General features: G+C 51.9%; 1 protein-coding gene across 1 annotated transcript in view; it reads left to right on the forward strand.

The window, feature by feature from the left end:
• IGDCC3 (immunoglobulin superfamily DCC subclass member 3) overlaps positions 1–21623 on the forward strand; it is a 40242-nt gene that overhangs the window by 10498 nt on the left and 8121 nt on the right. The window lies entirely within an intron of this gene.

The raw sequence follows: 21623 nt of genomic DNA on the forward strand, positions 1-21623 counted from the left end.
AGAGAGAGAGAGAGAGAGAGAGAGAGAGAGAGAGAGACTTTTCATAGCAGCTTGAAGGCTGTTCTACACAGCCTTCAAAAAATTAGAATGGAACAGAAGGGCACCCAGGATGGAAAACCAAAGAGCTCACTGTTGTCTTTGTTTAAACAGGACCAAGTGATTCCAAAAGTGTGTGCCTTGTGTAAATAACCTATGGCACCCTAAGATTCTCTGGCCATAGCCTTGTTGCAATAAGGAATGTAGACATCAGTAGTGTGTGTATGTGTGTGTGTGTGTGTGTGTGTGTGTGGCCACCTAGAGCTGTGTGGGTACCTGAGCATACAGGTGCGTGCCTGAAGGATGTGCATGGGGCCCAAGATTGGGGTCTATCTCTTCTCTAAGGGCTTTGCTGTGGGAATCCCACTTCCCTTGGACATTGTGGCCAGACTGGAAGGCGAGAGTGGACAGGACAGGACAGGTGCAGGGCAGGAGGTAGTGGTAGCCAATTTGTAGGTCCTGTGAAGACTGATACTTACCCAGCTGACTGAAGTGAGAGAAGAGGGAGGCAAGTCCTGGGTCACTGGTGGAGGGTGAGGGCTTACCTTATGGGCGTGCAGTCACAGCTATAGCACCTTGGGAGCCTACACCGTGTTATTATTTATTCATTAGGTAGGTGCCAGCAATCTGGCTGCGATAGAGCCTGCTGGCCTGTGCTGCTCCTTACCCCCACAAAGCACTGCTCTTTGATTTCTGGGCTTGTTCCCCTGGCCCCCAGCTTTGTCCAGCCTGCTCCAAGAAATGCTCGCTCTTTGTGATGGCCCTCAAATATAAGGGAAGGACAGAAAACAGATGGGAGCAGCCCCAGTGGCTTCCTGAGGAGGGGTGCCTGGACACGTGATATCGGGACCAGTGAAGGTGGGAAGGCAGGGGTTGAGCAAAGGTGGTTGGCCAGACCCCAGGCCCCAGGGAGATGGGGGGAGTTGGAGAGTGTAGGCTTAATAGCAGCCAGACAGCCACCTGATTCAGGCCCAGGGAGGGAAATTGGATGCAAAGGGCTCACATCCCAGCTTCTCCCACCCACTTTTGTCTATCTCATCTCTGGATCTTGGTTCAGTGCCCTTTGACACTCTTCCACAAACTGCCCTCCGCCTCTGCCTTCTCGTGAGGCCACGCCTAGGGTCTTTGTCTTTATCACCCCTCAGCCCTTGCTTCTTCTGCCCTGTCCTTTCTCCAACTCCTCTCTCTATTGTTCTGTCCTTCTTCCTGCCTCTTTCTCCAATTGTGGCAATTCCTGTGTCCACCATCCCCTGCTGTGCTGGGAGAGAGATCCCTCTGTTAGGTGAGCGCAGGCCCGGGCACAGAACAAAGATAGGAAGAGGAGAGGCTGAGAGGATGAGGTTCGAAGATGACCCCAAAGGAAAGGGGTCCATGGCCTCCCCAGCAAGCCAGAGCCCCCCTGGGGGCAGACCTTCCCTGGGAGGAATCTGAGAACACTGGCCCCTGCTTGGGGCCTGTCTCTGAGCCCGGACACTGACCACGGTGGGTGGTGGGGGCAGCCCTAGGCTGCTCTCTGGAATGCTGGTGTTGGGTTGCAGTGCAGATGCGAACAGTGATAATGGGCAGGAACTGGACTTTCTGGTCTGGCTGCTGCCCCAAGGCCATTGGAATGTGAGGGGGGACTAGCAAGAGGCTCCAGGGCCCTAGGGTGGGCGGACGGAGACCAGACCACCTAAATGGAGAGGAGGGGCAGACCACCGTGAGAGAGAACCAAGTCCTAGCTCTTTCACTGAGTTGCAGGCTACAGCAAAAGAACCCTTGAATTCCCAGCCTGGCTAGGACTTTGGCGGGCTTCCCAGCCTCCAGTGGGATCACAGGCATCCAGAGCAGTGAGACAAACTCTGGAGCTCATCTAGTCCAACCTTGTCATTTTACAGACTTGAAAACTGAGTCCCCAAGGAGGTAAACTGCCCAAGGACATGGCTCGTCCTCCAGCCTGGGCAGGTTAGAGGACCTCTTGGGTGTGTCATACCTCTCGCCTTCCCAGATGCCTCTCTAGTTGGGGAAGGGAGGGATCTTTTTATATGCTCCTCCCCAAGGGGAAACTGGTACCCATATATGTATATTTCTGTTTTTCTTGCATCCTGCCCTGCCCCAGGCTTTATCTGCAGTTGTAGTTCTGGATGTGAGCGTTAACCAGCAAACCTTGGGTGTGGGCTCCTGACATTCATGGTGTATTTCAGGGGCCTCCAGGTTTCCAAAGCACATTGGGCGCTGAGCTGAGTGATTTGAGGGCTACTTATGTGCTGGCACTTGTGGTGAACTAACTAGTAGAAGTATTGCTAGTAATTTGGGGGCTGTGCTGTCCTGAGTCCTTTATGTATTAACTTACTTAATTCCAACACCATTTGCATTGATAGGTATTACTAGTCCTATTTTACAGATGAGTAAACAGAAGGCCAGAATGGTTAATTAACTTGCTCAAGGGCACACAGTAAGTAAGGAAGCTGGGATTTAAACCCAGGTCTCCCTGACCCAAAGTTCAATGGCCTGAGGATCCTTAGAGGGGACTAGAGTCCCTTGAGAACATAATCAGAATTAATGCCTCAGAAATAGAGCTGGGTACTAGGGCACATACAGGGTGGAGGCAAGGAGTGTTGGGAGCAGAGAACAGCTTTGAACCCTGGCCAAAGTGGGAGCCACTTCCAGGTGGGCCAGGCGGGGCTCCATGCCCCCCACCCCCAGTGGCTGCTGGAGGCCCATGATGTGGTGGGCCAGTTAGGCTGTGAGGCTCTGTTGCCCCAGATTGTCTGGGGCAGGGTGCAGGGTGCAGGGTACAGGTTCCTGTAGGGAAAGGAAGTTGGGAGGGTGCTGGGGCTGCTGGCGGTGGAGGTGGGAATTGCCTCTTCCCGAGGAGGGAAGACAAGTTACCCTCCCCCGTGGGGCCCCCTCAGCTCCCTTTCCCTTTCTTGTTTCCGCATAATGATGCTGATTGCTCCACATCTGTCATAATTACTCTTTGTTTGAAAATTCAGAACAAATCACAGGAGAGGAACTGGTGTGGCTAGAGAAGGATCTGTCTCCCCAGGGGTCCTGTTGGAGGGGGGGAGGAGGAGTAGAGAAGAGCCATAATCAGCCTCCAGGAGCCAGGCTGCTGATTGTCCTTGTGCTGTCCCCTTGCTTGGGCAAGGTGGCCTAAAGCCTCATGGAGTTCCACTGCCATCCCGCTCCCCAACCCAAGGCTGCGGCCCCTGCCTGCTGTGGCGGCCGGGGGGGGGGGGAATCTGCCCCCACCCCAGCCGGGAGGAGGGGTCTGCATCTGGGCCCCTGCCCTCCTGGCCTGAGAAACAATGGGTTGGATGGCAGGCTTTCCGTGGCAGGCTTCTTGGTAACCCGAGCAGCACAGCAGGAGGGGCAGGCTGTGCCAGCTAGAAGGGTGCAGGGGACCTTACAGGCAAGGGGAGTGGGACAGTTGTTGCTGGGGTCCTTGGATCAGGGCGGGCAGGTCTTGGGGTGACAGCCAGGAACGGGGGATGGGTACTTCCAGGAAGCACAAAGCCAGATCCTCTTGGGAATCCAGCAGCGGCCCTGGGCACTCAATGCTTCCTCATAACAACTCTCTGGCAACCTGGCTTCTGCTGAGTTCTGGTTCCCGCTCCTCCTCCCCAGCCTATAGGCTCTTGGTTTGGGGAGGCTGGTAACTCCTGGGGCATGTGCTCTGGCCTGTGGCCCTGCCTGTCATGGGCATGTCCTTTCCCAATCTAGCCCCTTCCCACCTGGGATCGTGCCTGCCCAAGACTGCACAATTTTGTGGGGAGAAGTCAAGGACAACCTAGAATTCGGCCCCAGACCCCACCTGTAATAAAACTCCACTTGCTCTTGCCATGGGACCGGGGTGGGACTACAGACACACCCTGGAGCTGGAGGAGCTCCAGTGACAAAGAGCTGGAGCCAGTGACAGATGCAGATAGATGTGCACTGAGGCCTGGCTCTGGGTTCAAGCTTTCTTCCTTCTCTTAAAGCTGCTGGGCCTCAGTTTGTCTTTGTGGGAAAGGGGAGGGAGCACTGCCCTGCCTGGTCTTTGAAGGGGAGAGAATGGGTAGGATCCAGGCATTTGTGGAGTGTAGGGTCCTGCCCTCCCTCCCCATCCACCAAAGGAGGCACCCTTTATTCAGGCTTTAGTGGGCTTTGGTGTCAGCAAGGCAGAGGAGCTGGAGGGAAGGCAGAGATCTGAAGACAGGGCCCCACAGGAGGTGCCTGGTTTGGACTGGTTTGGAGGGGACACCTCCGGGCCCCACTGCTGATTGAGGGTCATGGAACATGCTTGGAGTGCTTGGATCCACTCAGACACCATTCTCCTTACTTCCGTGCCCTCCCTGGATCCCACCTCCAGCTTTTAAAATCTAAGTGTTCAACTCATCCCGGTGTGACTTTGGACCCATCAGTTCCTTGGCCTCAGTTTCCTCATAGGTGGAAGGTGGTGTGACAAGCACCAGATTAAAAGATTCCTCAAGTCCCTTCTCACTTCTGAGGCTCGCAGACACTGACTTGATTTTGTCTTGCACAGCGTCCCTCCTCCCAACCCTTCCCCTCCGTGCCCCTCTCCAGGCTCGCCCCAGTTCTCTCCTCCACCTCCCTCTCGCTAGGGCCCTCCTGGCGCGCCAGGCCTGGCCGCCTCCATTTTTAAATGTCAGGATCAAAGTTTGGCAGAAAAACTCTCTGGCCGTTCTCCCCAGCTCCTGCCTACCCCCCCCCCCCTACCCCTCACTCCTGGCCGCGCACGTGTCCCAAGACCCAGGACTGCGGGCCGGCCCAGCAAAGTTCCCGAGGCGCGCACGCTCCAGGAGCCCGGCCGCGCGCAGGGACCGGCTCCTCGCCTCGCCTCGGTACGAGCGCAGGGTCACGAGAGGAGGAGGGACGTCCCCACCCCGGGCGCTCAGCTTCTCGCCCACGCCGGGCCGGGCGGGCGGCAGAATCAATGTGCATTCAATTAACCCCGCGCCGCGCAGTCGGCGGCTGCCGAGGCACAGTGCCCGATGTGTCTGTGTGAGTGTGAGTGAGGACATGCGTGCGGGTGCAAGTGTGAGCGTACGTTGTCTGTGAGTGTGAGGGCACTCTCGCTTTCAGGACCCGGTGCCTCGGGCCGCTACCCGCCCTCCCCCCCTCGCACTGGGCTGCCGTGGCCAGGATGGGAAGGGACATTTGACTTGGTAACTTGGGAACTCGCCCCTACCAACTTGGAGCCTGGAACTGGTCTGGGGGCGTGACAATGGAGAATAGTGGAAGTCTGGAGGTCCCCCGCACCTCCTCCCCATCATCTTGGGGTTCTAACCAGGGATTTTTGACAAGGAGCTAGAGCTAGACAAAAGTTTGTGGGCAAATCTTTAAACGGGCCAGTTCTAGGAGGGAAAGGAAGCAGAGAGGGTCCCAGAGCCTTTGCAGAAGGGCGGACTTGAACACAGGGATGCGTGCTTGGTGCCCTGACAGTGCTTGGGGCTGTTTGCACCCCAGGGTAGACAGGAATGGGGAGTGGGCCAGCTCTCTGGGTGTTGCTCATTCACACTCACCCTACTTTCCACTCTTCCCCAGCCTCCTCATAGGACTCATAGTCCTCATAGGACTGCTGTGGGAACTGAGGCCCAGAAAAGAGGGCCTTGCCCCAAGTCCTGGGTGTACACAGCTGGGACACAAGGGGTCTGATGTTCTTTCCAACATGCTGATTGGCCAAACAGGATTTGGGCTCTAATTCAGAGCCAAGATCTTAGGAAACTGAAATCCAGTATTTGGCCTGTGATAAACAATTCTTGAATCTTTTTCTGCCACCTTCACATCTGGTTTGTTTTTTCCTCAAATCTCCTTGGGGGTCACTGTTTTGTCCCTTCCATTCTGGCTTATATGGAATGTCCCCCTCTTTTCTGCAATAATTCTATTCACCCTAACTTTTTGAAGTCCCTTAAAATTGTATTTCAAACCTCAAGCACCTTAGAGAAGCCCTAATTTAGTCTCCCTCGCAGATTGGGTTAGAATATTCTTGATTCCATTATGTCAGATCACCAGTCATATCACATAGAATAAGCCTCACGATTGAGCCTATTTGATATTCCTGCTCTCCTGTGTTTCTGGTTTTGCTTCTCAAATCAGTCATTTTCCCACCAAACTGTGACAAAAATCAGAATCATTGCAAGCAAGCTGGCAAGTGTACCATGGATGGGATCAAGGCTTTCCTGAAATAAAACGATGCAGTGTTTAGTACATCAATTAAAGAAGCATTCATGGGGCTGTTTGCCCAGCTTTGTGTTTTGGAGGTGGGAGGAATTAGGAGACGTTCCTGTCCATTCTGGGACAGTGAGTATATAGCTTGTCCCTCCCACTGGTCTACAAACTCTCTGAGGGGAGGGACTAGCTCCTCTGTACATCCTTAGTGCTGAGCACAGTGCTTGGCCTAGAGTTGGTGCCCAATGAGGGTAAAAGACTGGGGAGCCACAGATACATGAAATGGGAGGCTAGGAATACCTCCTGCCTGCTAGGAGTCACTTATCCTCTGGGGCCCAACAGCCAGGGTTGGAGGAGGACAGATAAAGTTAAATCAGGGATTATTCCTCCAGAGCCTAAAGATGTGGTTTTGCCTAAGCCATTCTCCACTACCTTCTGAGTCCCTCTCGTCAGGAGGTGAGAGTGGTCCTGTCTGCATCTGTGTCCTATATCTCCCATCCCAACCTCTTCTGGTCTTAAAGGGCACCCCTATCTCCCTCTTCTGTTCCCTTCCTTGAAACATCCAACTTCTAAGATCCCACCGCTCTCTTCTAAGAGACCCAGGTGCTACTACTTAGTGCCACTCGGAAGGGCTTGGCCTGGCAAGTTCACACCTTGGTCTTGCCACCACAGGAGAGGTGGCTACCAGGTACTGGGTACTTGGTCCTCGGTCACCTGAGGGTGGGACACCCTCCCAGGCAAGCTGGAGAAAGTGCCAGGATGCCAGACCAGTGGCTTTACTCCCAAAAGAGCTAACAGGCTATGCCAGGTTCTCTGCTAACCAGCATCCTTCTGCTGTCCAGCTTCCTGTGCTTCCCCTTTGGAAGAGCTCTCCCTGCATGTACATGCCAACCCTCCTGTTATCTTGAAAAGTCATAACCATGATAACAAAGTCCCTGTGAATATTCACATGTGGGAATGGATAAGGGGAAAAAGGCACACCGTCATTATTATACTCATTAACTTTCTATCAGAAGTCTCACCCGTGGAGCGTTATTTTTAAAGTTGCTTACGGTGTTCGGTTTGGGGAAAGAAGAGATGTGAAGAGAAATAGGCTTCCTTTAAAAGCACTTTTTCAGTTAAAAGTATTGAGTCTCTAATTTGGGCCTGGAGGCTCCTCTCACTTTTTGAATAGTGGATTATTTTCCAAAGTATAATTTATCTGGGGATTAGACATTCAGGCATTCTGGCTGAAATCTGGGCAAACCATAAAGGCACACGTATAGGGATAATTATATTTGTAGTTTCTGTTTGAATGGTCATTTTAGTCTTTTAAAATGAAGCTAGTGGCCTGTATAGCATTAGAATGATGTTTGATCTGCTAACTACTTTTTTTTCCCCCTTTCAAGTTTTTATTTAAATTCCAGTTAGTTAACTGGTATTAACTGCCTTTTGTTTCCTTGGATAAGTCCTTTTTTCCCTCTAGATCAGGGGACTTGAAGCATCATTCCTTAGAGTCCCTGGGTCTGTGGAGGGGGCACAGGGGCTGGAGGTGGGGAAGGGGGGGGCTACAGGCCTCCCACATTGACCCCATCCACAGCAGCTCTGCTTTATCTTCTTGTTGTTTTGAAGTTCTCTAAATCAATTAACTAGGCAGATCAACTAACTAGGCAGATTGGCCTAAGCAGGGAGTAGTTCAACAGCAGCAGGTGCTGTGATGCCTAGCAAGCTTAGTTCTGGAGGCTTCGGCAGAAAAAATATGACTTTAACATAAAGATTTAGGAGAATTATAAAGAAAAACATTCTGACCACATCCAAGGGGATGACCAGGGTTAGATTAAACCTTGATTCAGGATTGTGTCCGAAAAACAGTGAGCTATGCTTAGATTTTCCTCTCCTTTAAAAGCATGCTTTTCATGTATCCCTGTTACAGCTAGTACTTGTTAACGTTAAATAGGGTTGGTGGGTCAGAGCAAAGAACAGTTTTGACTCAACAAGTGTTTTTCATCCTTTAATTTTATTCTCAAATAAGTGGATGAATGGGTAAGTAGATGGTTGGTTCTGTTAAAGAGTCTGGCTATGGGCTGCCTATAACGAATTTATAATCTAGTTTATAGTCTATTTTATAATCTAGACAATTAGAAAAGACTGCAGCCTCAGAAGGAGCTCTATGATAGGCACCAAATGAGTGGTGCTAACTGGTTCAGCCCAATAGCCTACTGTTGATCAGGGCAACGGACTGGACCGTTTTATCATCTGATAAGCCTGATAGGACATCGAAGCATGTGTATAACATTCTTCCTTCAGGCAGAAAGAGTCTAAGATCCCATGAGAAGGGATGAGGAAGTATGTGCTTCCAGGAAAAGGAAATGTGGAATTGAGGTATATTAAAACAGCTCATTTCTCCTATCAACAAATCTCAAAGAGCATCTATCTATCTTGTACCTACTTGCCTCTGAGCTAAGGACTCAGGATAGAAAGATAAGACATTTCCTGATGTTGAAGGATATAATTTTCTGCTCCCTCCCCACGAAAAAAAACCCCACCTTACTTGGTGGTGATAGTAAAGAGAAGGAAGCCTGATAGAGCCCACCGGCATCTGTTGAATGCCTCAATAGCATGCTCGTCTGCTTGCCCATCTGCATGGTCATTTCCTTTAGTCCTGATTTCCCAGCTGAGTTACCTTATATCCTTATACCTAAAAGATGGGGGAGATTGCCTGAGGCAAGTAGGGTTTCTGATGTTGAGTGGGTTTCCTTGCGGCTGTAACTGCAGTCTTAACCCATCAGCCCACCACTCTCCCTGACTCAGAACAGTAGCCTCCTTGCACGGGGCATTCCGTCCCGACCCCAGGGCCTGGTTTTGCAGACCCTCTATAATTCGGACCTGTCCTTTCCAACCATTTCCCTCTTCCTCCCTGAGAAGGCCAGTCCCTCCATCAGTCCAGGCTCCCCACAGCTCATCTCCCTTCCCGTTCTCTCTGAAGTCTTCCTCTCGCGCCTCCTGTAATCGTCTCTCCAGCCACCGCCCCGAAATTCCCCAGCCCTGTGGGTTGATGGCACACAGCTGGGCACCGAGGTGCGGAAATAGCGGCTCCCTCGACAGTTGTCTCACGCGTTCCCAACGACGTCTAATCAGGTTGGTGGGCGCAGGGCCGAGCCTGGTTTTCGGGGCTGGGCGAGCCCAGGAGGCGCCCTGAGAACCTGCGGGTGGAGAAGGAAGGTGAGGAGCGGGTGGTGGGGCGGGAGGGAGCCTGGGGCAGTTGCACCCTCCCGGCTTCCTCAGTTTCCCCCGCGGCCGCAGGGGCCGGGCCCAGCTTGGGGAATTTGCGCCGCCGGGGTGGGGGTGGGGGGCGGTGGGAGGAGGCGGCGGGAAATGGTGCCTCGCTCGCCCCAGCGACATCAAACCCTCGTTTGGCGTGTGAGGACAATGGCTGTCTTATTTTCTCCATTCGCCGCGCACAATGCCGGATTCTCTCATTCACCCGCGGCGGTGCGAGCGAGGTAATTAGCCAGCGCCATTCAGCGCGGACACTACCGCTATGCGGGGGGGCGAGGGCGCCCGCCCCGCGGGGATTAGCGGCGGGTCGGGGTGTGCAGCTGCGGCCACTTCAAAGGGGCCCGGCGGCCCGGCCGGCTGTGGGAACCGGCGCTGCCTCCCGCGGGAGCCGCCCGCCCGCTCGGCCCCGCGGCCGCTGCGCGGGACCCCGCGCTCCTCCCGACCCGGCCCTCGCCCGCCGGCCGGGGGCCTGCCCGCGCCCCGAGCTCGGCGGCCGCTGTCGCTCCCCATCACACTGCCACTTTCATCAGGACCTCGAGGGCTTCTTTCTTTCCAGTCCTGGGAGTCAGAGGGCACGGGGCGGGGAGGAGGGGGGAGGAGCGAGGGGGATGGGAGCTTGACACAAAGCTCTGACCTCCGAGGAGAGGAGCAGATGGTCCCACTTACTCCTGCCGCCGGGAGAGAGCTGCTCTCAGGGCCTCAGGCTCGGGGCGCTGACCCCGCCCGCCATCCCGGGGACTGGGCTGGGGGCCCCCGCGGGGGCCGGGCTCTCGCACGTTCGTCCATCCGCCCGCTGCCCACTCTGCGCCTCTCCTCGTGGCATCGGAGTCACACGTCCTGGACCAGCCGGCCTCGAACAAGGCTTGAGGGGGGTGCGGTGGGGGCTTGGGGGCCAGGCTGGGCTGAGAATCTGCCCTTGTGGGATGCTGGAGCCTTAGGAAAGATCAGATTCTCAAGAACCTGCCAGACCAGGGGTTCCCAATCCTGACTGTGCATTTGAGACACCCTGGTGAGCGTTAATGCTGATACAGATTCCTGAGCATCACGCCAGACCAAAGGATCTGAATCTCTCTGGCGGTGGTGTACAGAAATCTGCATCGTTACCCAGCCTCCTAAGTTATTCTGATACAGGGCCCAGTGCCAGAACGGTGGCCAGTCTAACTGACTCGTTTTCATCGGAGAAATTGAGACTCAGGTAGAGGAGTAACTTGCCCAAGAACAGACACTGGATTGTAGTGGGGTAAGGGACTTGGGTGGAAGAGAAGATGATGGGGAAGGACCCCCTCCCCCAAACCATATGCCCCTTAAAGTCAACATTCAGGAAATAGTTTATGAGGAATTATTATTTACCTAGTATTTGTTCTAGGTGCTCGAGGTAGAAAGGTACAGCAGGCCATTCTTAGTAAGGGACTCCTAGGCTAGTAAGTAGATTGATGTGTGAACAATGGATTCTAATACAGTCCAATAAGGACAAGGAGAGAGGCACAATTAATTCTGCCTCCTTTGGGGGATGTGGAGAATGGGGGTGCTGGTAAGAGAGAGGATCAAAAAGTTCCAGGCAGAGGGGACAGCAGAATGCAAAGAAATAGTAGTGTGAGCATCTATCATATATCCAGGGAAGGCAACCTTGTCTGACATGGTCAGAGTACAAACCACATAAAGGCAGAATGAGCTGGCATTTGAGGCTAGAAAGAGCAAACAGGACCTAATAGTGAAGACCTTGAATGCCATCTCAAGGAGAGTGCTTTGATTCAAGGCAATGGAGAACCACCAAAGGTGTTTGATGATCATATTGGATGTTTAGGAAGACAATTATGGCTTCAGTATGAGGGAAGAAGAGGAGGGAGCGGGGAGGCTATCACAGAAACAACGGAGAGTGCTCAGAGCCTAAGCCAAGTGGTATGCAAAAGAGATCATACACCTGGGTTTGGTGACCAGTTTGTTGTGGGAGAGAGGGAGAAGGATGGGTCAGTAACCCCTGGGTTTGCTTGTAGCTTGGGCAGCTGGTGCATGTTGCGCCATTAGTAAGAGAGGGAGAGGAAGAGGTTAGGGGTGGGTATGGTGAGGCCTTTGAATGTATGGGAAAGCTTTGGAAACCCTCTCTGGAAGATGGTTCCCAGGGCTTTGGAAAACCTCTGACAACTGGAGGGTGGTAGTGGGGTTCCCCACATAAGTCTATTTCCAAGAATTGGGAGCCCCATAGCAACCAAGAAACTCTTATGATCCTCCTAGGGAGTGTAGGCCTCCCTCTTCCCCAAACAGATGAGGCTTATTCTGGAGTATTGTTGGTGTGGAGGGCCTACAGGCCTTAATCTCCTGTGGTTTGGTTTTGAGCCACCAGGGATTCTGCAGAGTCATGAAACATAAAAGCAGCATCAGATCAAGGTTTGAGAATAGGAGAAGGGCCTTCCATGGATGCAGAGGAGACCACTTTACCCAGTGTTATCCTAGAATGTTAATGTTGGTGTGGACCTTAGAGATTATCTTGTCTATCCTGCGCCACTCACATTTCACAGATGAGAAAACCAAGGTTGGAATCGAAAGGTCACATAGGGAGTCTGTGACAGAGCCAAGCATGATCCCAGGTCACCTGTCCACTACCTGACCCCTGCAGTATTAGTCCCTACAAAACCTAATATATGGCTCTGGAAATTTAGGGGAAGTATCTGTTTTTGTTGAGTTGTCCTCATGGTCATGTGAAAGCAATTTACTTAATAGCTCCAGCCTGGGCCGCCTAACCAGACGCCCTTCCGGGAGGTGAGAGAGATCCGGTGTCTTGACCAGAACGACGGGAAGTTAAGGATGTTGTGGGCCTGGGCAGGTTTACATAAGGAAGATTGGTGACCCTGACACGAGCAGAGACGTGCAGTCTGTGGAGAGGGGCTCTGCTGGGCCTGGATATTCTCAAATGTAAGGCAGAGAGCGATTCCCCAGTTGGCTCCTAGCCCTTGACTCTGTACCCTGGCTAGCGCTTGGAAGCAAATGTGCCTCAAAGGCTGAAGCTGGATAAGCCTTTATAACTTGTCCAACTCAACTTCCTAATTTTACAGAAGAGGAAACAGAGGTCCAGAGAGGGGCTTTGGTTTTATCAAGATCATACATCCAGTTATGACAGGTCTGAGTCTGTCTCACAACTTCCCCTCCCTTTAGCACTTCCTCCCCCCGCCCCTCACCCCACGAAAGCCACTAGTATTTCACAGTGCCTTGCCCTCCTGCCCCAAATCAGGAAAATAAATTAGTCCTCTATCTTCTAAGGCCCAACCCTCTCAAGGCCCTACAGTTCCATGTCCTAGATTGCTGATTTGGAAATGCTCAGGGAAGAGCTACCCTGGGACAAGCACCTGTGTTCACAGAACTTAGGAAGCATGTGTGGGCTCCATGACCATTAGTGGGGTGATAACCCCACCTTATCAAGGTGCTTATCTGCATTAGTTATATTCTGTGAAACCTGCCCCCAAGCCCTGGGGCAGTACCATTAGCATGGAGCCTGCTGGACCCTGGTGTCTCTGAATGCGTGTAGGCATGGTGCTCATAAGGGTCTAGGATGCTGTGTGTCTCTGTGTTTTTCTGTAAGTGTGTCTGCAGGGATCATCAGTCCTGTTTGAGCAGCATTTGAATACGTGTGCCCATCCCACCCCAGTTCTGATGCAGAGAAAGAGCACTGGGTGTGGAGTTAGGCCGCTCTGAGTTCAAATGTCTGCTTTAACATCACTAACTGGCTGTGTTAATTAACCTCTCTGAGCCCCAGAACGGGTAGCAATCCCCACTTCTCGGGGTTATGCTAGCAAGTATAACATGTAACCTCTGACCATCAGAAGCTTCTGTAGGTCTGTTTTTCAGAGTGGTGCTGTGATAGTACCTGAGATCCTGGCTCTGTGCTCTCACCCTTTTGATATTTCTTAGGAGCTTGGGTGGGGATATCTAAGGACAGGGCCTGTGGGATGGAAGGCATTTGCTCACAGGGTGCCAGAATATCTTGACACATTAGAAGTCAATAAGGAAGGATCTGTCGAATGCATGCTTAGAGTCCACTCAGTGGGTCTGCTGTGTAAACATAACAAATGACTATTTCCCAAACCAAAAACCAGGACACATCCTCTGATGTGATATTGCCTGATACATGGGATGAAAACAGGGCAAAATATTTGAATATGGGCTGCTTCTGAAAACCTAGCAGTGGGGTAGGGTAGGGTGGTCACATGGGGTAAGTGATACTTCCCTCTCCTTCCCCTTCCCTGAATGTGTCCGGGGCCACCAATGAAAGCAGTGGGCACACCCACCCAGTGGCATGTCCACCAAGCTGCATAAGGCAGACACTACCTGCCCCGCAGCACATACCCCCCCCAGGCACACATCATACCCTCCACTGAAGGCTGGAGGATGCAGAGAGGAGGAGCCTATGGCTTGATCTGGAGGAAGAACTGGAGCCCCCGAATTATGGGCAGAATAATTAGAAGTAGGGCTTTGAGAGGTTTTATTCTTCTTGGGTCATAAAAGCCCAGCCCAGAGGTGCAGAGAGCCCCAGATTGCCTCCCCTGCAGCTGTGCCTCGGGCCTTACAGTCCATTGGAATCAAAGATCAGGCCGTAAAGGTTCGATACTCTCCAGCCCTACAGCGGGCCAACAGCTGGATGCAGGGACTTTCCCAAGCTGAGCCTGGCCTCCCACTGCTCCCTACCTCTCCCCATCCAGGCCCCCCCATTTGTCAGAGGTGGCTGCCAGGGGGGGGAGGGGAGAAATGTGGATTTACGGCTACTGACTTGAAAGACAAAGTTGCCTTTTGTGTTAGAATTGGGGCTGGGGGGAGTGGTGCGCTGGTGTTGGGGTGGGAGGGGCTGGGGTTCAGAGCTGAGGCAGGGGGTAAGGGGCTTGAGGAGGCAGACAAAAGGATCCAGAGGCTTCTCAGAGCAGGGTCACCAGGCAAAGGCCCAGAGGAATCAATCACCCCCAGTGAAGCTTGAGCAGGGCCTCTGAGACCTCCTCTGGGGCTGTTTGTAAGCAGACACCATCCACCCACACCCATCCAACACCCAACCCCACAAAGCTCCCCCAAAACGTACTCTTTGGATTCACAATCTTAATTCGACTCTCAGACTCCCCTTTGGAGGCCCAGGGAAGTAAATACAGGTCTCCTAAGTTCATACTTTCTCCTACCCCAAGTGACAATGGCCAATCCATGTGGGGCTTCTTCCCTAACAGAGCAAAAGTCGGGGGCAACGTGGGGACTGAGATAGTGAGGAGACAGGGACAGAGTGCTGAGGAAGGTGAGCCTGGGCCAGATAACCCTGAGGACAAGTCAAAGACCCCACTGGGGATTATGGCAAATCCCCAGCACTTGGGGATTCCTCTTTCCTTCCCATACACATTTAGAGATAGGACATTTATAAGCTTTGAGAAGTTTAAAGAGTGTTTGAGGTGGGACTTGGCTGGTCTCCCTGCCCTCCAGGGGTCACTCTGCCTGGTGGGTCTGGGTGGAGGCCAGAGTAGCCCTCGGGTGCCCGAGTTCAGCAGGTGCTTTAACTACACCTCAGAGAGCCACATCCATCCCCTGGAATGAGCCTGGCCAATAAAGGCATGAGTTTATGGGCTTCATAAACATTTTACTAGAGAAATCAAGGCCTCAATTACCCGATGGCTTCTTCCAGCTGACAGCTCACTATTGGGGCCTCTGTGGAGCCCCCAGGCAGAAGTGAGAAGAATTTGGGCTTGGTTTGTATCTGGCTGCCCCCCTCCCCTGGCACTGATGCCCCCTCACCACACAGACCTTACAAATTCTGTCTTTATTCACTTCTCTGGAGGCTTTGAGGTCCTACCACTAATCCTCTGAGGGAAGATGGCTACCTTCTTGCGGAAGACTGCTTCTACCTCTCCCCCCCATTCCCACTACACTCTTGCCTCTCAGTTCCCTTTAACTCAAGATTCTACTAATTTCCCTTAGCAATAGCTAGCAAGGATTTAACTATGTGTTAAGCACTTTACAAATATTTCACGTTGAATCCCCTAGTGCAGCAGCACTAGCAACATGAGCTATTCGTCCCTATTTTATAAGTGACAACATAGAGGTTCAGAGAGATTAAGTAACTTGCCCAAGGTCACACAGCTAAGAGTGGTGGTGTTGAGTTTTGAACCTGGTACTGTATGACTCCAGAGCCCATACCATTAACTGTCCCACTACCTCAAAAAGCTCTTAGCAACTATTTCCTCACTGGGAGCTAAAATCTTGCTGTGTGAGGCTTTCTCTGCCATGCAGTGTGATAGACCAAGGTATGATCAAATATGGCCCTTGTGGTGAGGAAGCCAGCAGGGTCAATGCTAGGCTAGTGAGGTATGAGGAAGGGGGCCTCTCAGCTGGGGCGGCAAGAGAGAAGGCAGCTGGGTATCTGAGGCCTTCTCTTGGACTTAGACCAGCAGTGTCCAATAGAATTTTCTGTGATGATGGAAATGGTCTATTGGTGCTGACCCATAATGTAGCCAGTAGCCTACTCTTGGGCACTTGAGAGGTAGTGAGTGAATCAGAGGAACTGAATTTTTGAATTTTGTTTAAATTTAATTTAAATGTGGTTAGTGGCTACCATACTGGACAGCACAGGGGTACTCACTACAGCTGATGGCTGAAATCTGCTCTAAGTCCTCAGACCATCCCCAGGGGGCTCTGGCCATTTCTAGACACCCCACTGTAAGGGGGACTTGCCTACCTAGAGCTTGGCTAAAGGAGGATCTCCAGGCTCAAGGCATCCGAACATCATTCCACATCACAAATAACTGAAAGAGTTGATGGTGTTTTACCTCAGATGTTTCTGTCGGAACAACTCAGACCTCAAGTATTTGAAGGGCTGTTGTGTGAAGAACAAAATTTTTTATCTTCTAGAGCAGCTCTTTCCAGTGGAAATATAATGTGAGCCACATAGGTAATTTTAAATTTTCTAGGGGTCAGTCACATTTACCAAAAACAAAAACCAGGTGACAGGGCCCTCTGGGTGGCTCAGTCAGTTGAGTGTCCCACTTCAACTTGGGTCATGATCTGGTGGTTCATGAGTTCGAGCCCTGCGCCGAGCTCTGTGCTAACACCTCAGACCCTGAAGCTTGCTTCGGATCTGTGTCTCCCTCTCTCTGCCCCTCCCCCACTCACACTCTGTCTCTCTCTCAAATCTAAATAAACATTAAAAAAAAATTTTTTTTAAACCAGGTGAAGTTAATTTTAATAATAAATTTTATTTTACTTAGTATATCTAAAATATTCCAACATACAATCATTATTTTTATTTTTAAATATTTATTTACTTTAAGCAATCTTTATGCTCAATGTGAGGCTTGAACTCATGACCTTGACTGCATGCTCCACTGACTGAGCCAGCCAGGTGCCCTAATGTAATCATGATTTTTTAATTATTAGTAAGGCTTTTGCATTTTTTTGAGCCAAGTCTTTAAAATGCAAAATATTATTTGCACTTGTAATAAATATTTTAAATTATTTATTCTTATCGATTACAATTATTTGTCCGAGTTTTTTTGTTTGTTTTTAATATTTTATTTTTGAGAGAGCACAAGTGGGGGAGGGGCAGCAAGGGGGGACAGAGGATTTGAAGCGGGCACTGTGCGGACAGTAGCGAACCTGATGCAGGGCTTAAACTCAAAAACTGCGGAATCATGATCTGAGCTAAAGTCGGATGCTCAACCGACTGAGCCACCCAGGGGCCCCTGTAAGTTTTAAATTGTGGTAAAATACACATAAAATTTATTGTCTTAACCATGTTTCTAAGCGTACAGTTCAGCGGCATGAAGTTCCTTCATATTATCGTACAAACCATCCCTACCATCCACCTCCAGAATTCACCTTCCAAAAGTGAAACTCTATTTCCATTATATAACTGCCCATGTCCCTCTTACCCCAGCCCTGTGCAACCACCACTCGACTTTCTGTCTGAGTTTGACCACTCCCAAGTACCTCATGTAAGTGGAATCATACGGTGCTTGTCTTTTTGTGTCGGGCTTATTTCACTTAGCATAATGTTCTCAAAGTATATCCGTGTAGTAGCCTGTGTCAGAATGTTCTTCCTTTTTAAGGCTGAGTGATGTTCCCTTGTGTGTATGTGTTTATCCACTCTCCACTGATGCACACTTGGCTGCTTCCACCTTTTACCCATTCTGAATAATGCTGTGGCACATGCAGGTATACAAATATCTCTTTAAGACCCTGCTTTTCATTCTTTTGGGTATATACCCAGAAGTAGAATTGCTGGGTTATATGATAATCCTATTTCTTTTTTGAAGAACCGCCATACCGTTTTCCGTAACGGCTATGCCAGTTTACCTTCCCACCAACAGTACACAAGGGTTCCGATTTCTCCACACGCTTGCCAACACTTGTTATCTTCTGTGGTTTGTTTTTGGTTTTGTTTCTGTTTTTGCTTTGACAGTAGCCATCCTAATGGGTGTGAGGTAGTATCTCATTAGGGTTTTGATTTGCATTTGTCTAATGCTTAGTGTCTTTTTATTTTATACTAAATCTTTGAAAACCAATGTGTATTTTTTACACTTCCATCCCATCTCAGTTTGGACTGGCCACATTTCCAGGGCTTAAAACCTGGCTCCTATATTGGAAAATGTGAGTCTGGAGGAGACAGTTGGAGGCAGTGGGTAGAAGCAGAGGGGATTCAGGCAGGTCTGGAGTGTAAGGAAAAACATTACAATCACCTGAGCTGCCTGAGGAAGGGCTAGGCATCTGGGGCGTTCCTGATCCTAGCAGGAATGGATACAAGGAGGGGATTGCTGTGGTGGCCTTTGGAGGAATCTGTGGTTCGTGGTTGTTGCTCTTGAATGGCTGTGTGAGTGGTGGCAGTTGGTGCCTTTAGACTTCCTGTGCCACCGACTTCTGCAAACACTGTGTTTTGAACTCTCCATCCTAAAGTGCCACTGATCTGTTTGTCATCACACATGGGATAGGAGTGTGGCTATAGTCAAAGAGTGGGAGGCTGGGCTCTGGGGTTGCTACCAGCTTCCTTCCCAGCACTTTGCCTCGACCCTTCCCTGCCCTGCAGCATCCCCCTGGAGCCTGTCTAATCAGATCCAGGCCTGACCTTGCCAGAGGTCCTGGACCAGGAGGAAAGTCCTCCCTCCCCTCCCTGAGCTGCTCTAGATCTGGCTCTCAGGAGACCCACCCCCCCTTGGGTAATTTATAGGGGGTGTCCAGGAGCCATTTCCTGCCTGTTCCTGCTCCCTTTCAGCCCGGGTGGATTGCTGGGCTCTCTCTGCCCATCTTTCCCCATTGTCTGGCTGTACCCATGATGGGGGCAGGGAGGAACTGGGAGAGTCCCTCCCAGACTGCTTGGGGACAAAGGTGCTTTTTCCACAAAGTCCCCCAAACAGGCCTTTGTCTTCCCTGTCACTGTCTCCGGCCCTTACACTGAAAGGGCCCTCCAACCACTGCCCTGTACTCCCTCCCATTACCAGCTGGCAGTGAGGGACCCAAAACTATCCCTCCGTAACCAAAAGCATCAACAGCCACAAGTTACAGCACCACTTTCACGTACACCAGCCACAGGCACAATACTGCCGACACCCGCCACACACAGTGTCTGCAGCTACAACAGTAGCCTGTGTATTCCATTACTAATCACCCAGTGGCCCCAGGAGGACTTGTTCAGGGCTCAGTATGCTCCGAGGTCCAGTCCTCAAGCCCATATGCCTATGGTTGCCCAGAGAGACATGATGAAGGACATCTTTCCTCTGGCTCCGTGGCCTGCTAGCATAAGCCAGGACAAAAACAAACTTGTGAGCCAAACCTGTCCCACCCTGAGAGACTAGAGGAGGCCTAAGTAGCCCCTAGAAACTTTCTCTCACTTCTTAAAGAAAAAACATGTTGCCTGTGAACTAGGAGTGAATGGAAGATTGTGCATTTGAACAAGGGCCTATTTATGAAGGCAGCGGGAGTCAGAGCTGGAAGGGCCCTGAGAAGTACCTGTTCCCCTTGACGGATGAGCAGACTGGTGCTCGGACACTGTCTACCCAGGGTCTCAAGGCAACCCCCTTGGACGTCTAAGGAATCCATAGGGCTGACCAGACCAAAGGGCTGGGTAGGAGTGAGGAAGGGGAGGCAAGATGGAACCTCAGGAAGGGGTGCCTAGGTGTTTCCGTCGGTTAAGTGGTTGACTCTGGCTTTTAGCTCAGGTCATGATCTCATGGTTTGTGAGTTCGAGCCTCTGGTCAGGCTCTGAGTCTGCTTGGGATTTTTCTCTTCTCTCTCTGCCCCTCCCACCCCCCCCCCCAATAAATAAATGTAAAAAAAAAAAAAAGGAGCCTCAGGTAAAAAGGACCACCCCCTTCTATCACACCCTACTCCCCCGGACCACACCTGTGCAGCCAGCTGGGCTCCAAGGGATGGGACTGAGGAACCATCTCTGAAGCTCCCTACCCACCCACCCCTCCCAACTTGGAATACGGTACCATTTCCCAACCAGTGAGAAGAGGCTGGTCTGTCCTGCAGTCCATTCTGAGCTTACGTGCCCTTGGAGAGTGAAAAAGTTGCTGGAGATCTAAGGGACCCTGGCAGAGGGCCTAGGCCTCAGTGCCCCCTTCATAAAATGAAGGGGTTAGCTTCTAGATGAGTGTTTTTCAAGCACTTTTAAAGGCAAAGCTACCCTTCAAATGAAATGTTTGGCAGAATTGCAATGAAGCAAAGCTGACAGGTACAGCAAGGTGCTGCTCTGGTGGAAGGGAAACGTGGAGCCCTGGGCAGAGGGGGTGCAGCTGCATCCAAGGGGCCCCGGGGGACCCTTAGGAGTCCTGTTGGCCACCGTGTGAAGAAGAGTATTGGGCTGGCTTCTTACCTCTGACTGCTTCCTACTTGAGCATTCCTCTCTAGTACACATTCAACCCATGCTGTTGTCCTTGTATAGTTTTGAGGGGAGGAGGAGGGGGCAAGATGGTAGAGGCCAGACTTGCTCCATGTCTAGCGCCCCGAGAAGCAGCAGTCCTTCCCCTTGTACTCTCAGGCCAGCCCCTCAGTCGAGGCTCCCCCGGGGAGCCCAGGCTGGGGGCTAGAAACACAAAAGGATTGGACTCCTTAATGAGGAGGCATCTGTAGTCAGCAGAGCCATTAGTCCCCGCCCCAGGTCCCTGGGGGGCTGCAAGCTCTTCTCCAGCTGGAGTGAGGAGGGGGAAGGTAGCGCCCCAGCTCCTGAATGGGCAGAGCCCAGGGCGCACAGACAGCAAATCCAGGAGCATAGGTGCCCCCTCCACTCCCTAGGCCTGCATCCAGCCCTGCCCTCCTGGAGGTTGAGGTCTGCAGGCAGCAGAGGGGATCCAGCAGTGACTTGGCCCCCTCCTTCACGCTCCTGGGCTGACCTGCAGGTCCTTGGCCAAACATAGCCTTTGGCCTGAGAGAGGGCAGGCTGACCCTCTGGGGATCCTCTCACCAAGCCTGATGGGGACACCAGCTGGGATACTTGCCCCCACCTCCTGCTCTGAGGGCCTCCTTTATAAGACTTCTACCTTTGTGGGAATACATGAGATTATCTGCACAGTACCAGAATCACACACTAGCCACAGGAGCTGAGAGATACAAATTCCCATTCAAATCCAGCCATAGACACTCAGCCCACATCCATGGACACAGCCACATCCTCCCAGAGAAGACAGCTCTGCACACATGTGCAAGGAGCTGCTCACACCCATCAGCTGCACTCCCAGGAGGCCCTGAAAGAGGAGGAGGCAGGGCGGGGGATTTTTATGCATGTTTATATTTAATGAACCACATGCAAATGAGATGGAGACCGTGCCACAAAAGAGTCAGCCCCCAGAGACTCTGGGAAGAAGGGTACAAAGGCTCAGCCTTCTGGGGCTGCCCTGGAGTCCTGAACAAGCCGGTGGATTGAGGGGGCCCGAGATGGGGTGTGCCCACGCACACCAGGGAACCAGGGGCAGGAGCCAGGACAAGCTCCAGCGCCCAACCTGCTGTGGGGGGAGGGCTCCTTCTGGGAGGGGATGACTGTCCCAGTTGATGGAGTGCCGGAGGGGAGGGGCTGCCTGCCTGGACAGATGGTGAGCCGCCTTCCCGCACTTGAAGCAAAGTGGATTTTAATGAAATCGCAGCCCTGGTGCTGAAGCTGGGAACCCACGTGGGAGGGGTGCCTTCCCTGGATTTACAGCGTGGGGTTGGGGCTGGGTGGGAGTGAGGGT

The sequence above is a fragment of the Lynx rufus genome, unplaced genomic scaffold (assembly GCF_022079265.1).
Source record: "Lynx rufus isolate CCGP_SWC_20201006 ecotype Redwood Valley unplaced genomic scaffold, mLynRuf1.p SCAF_13, whole genome shotgun sequence".
Classification (NCBI taxonomy): Eukaryota; Metazoa; Chordata; class Mammalia; order Carnivora; family Felidae; genus Lynx; species Lynx rufus.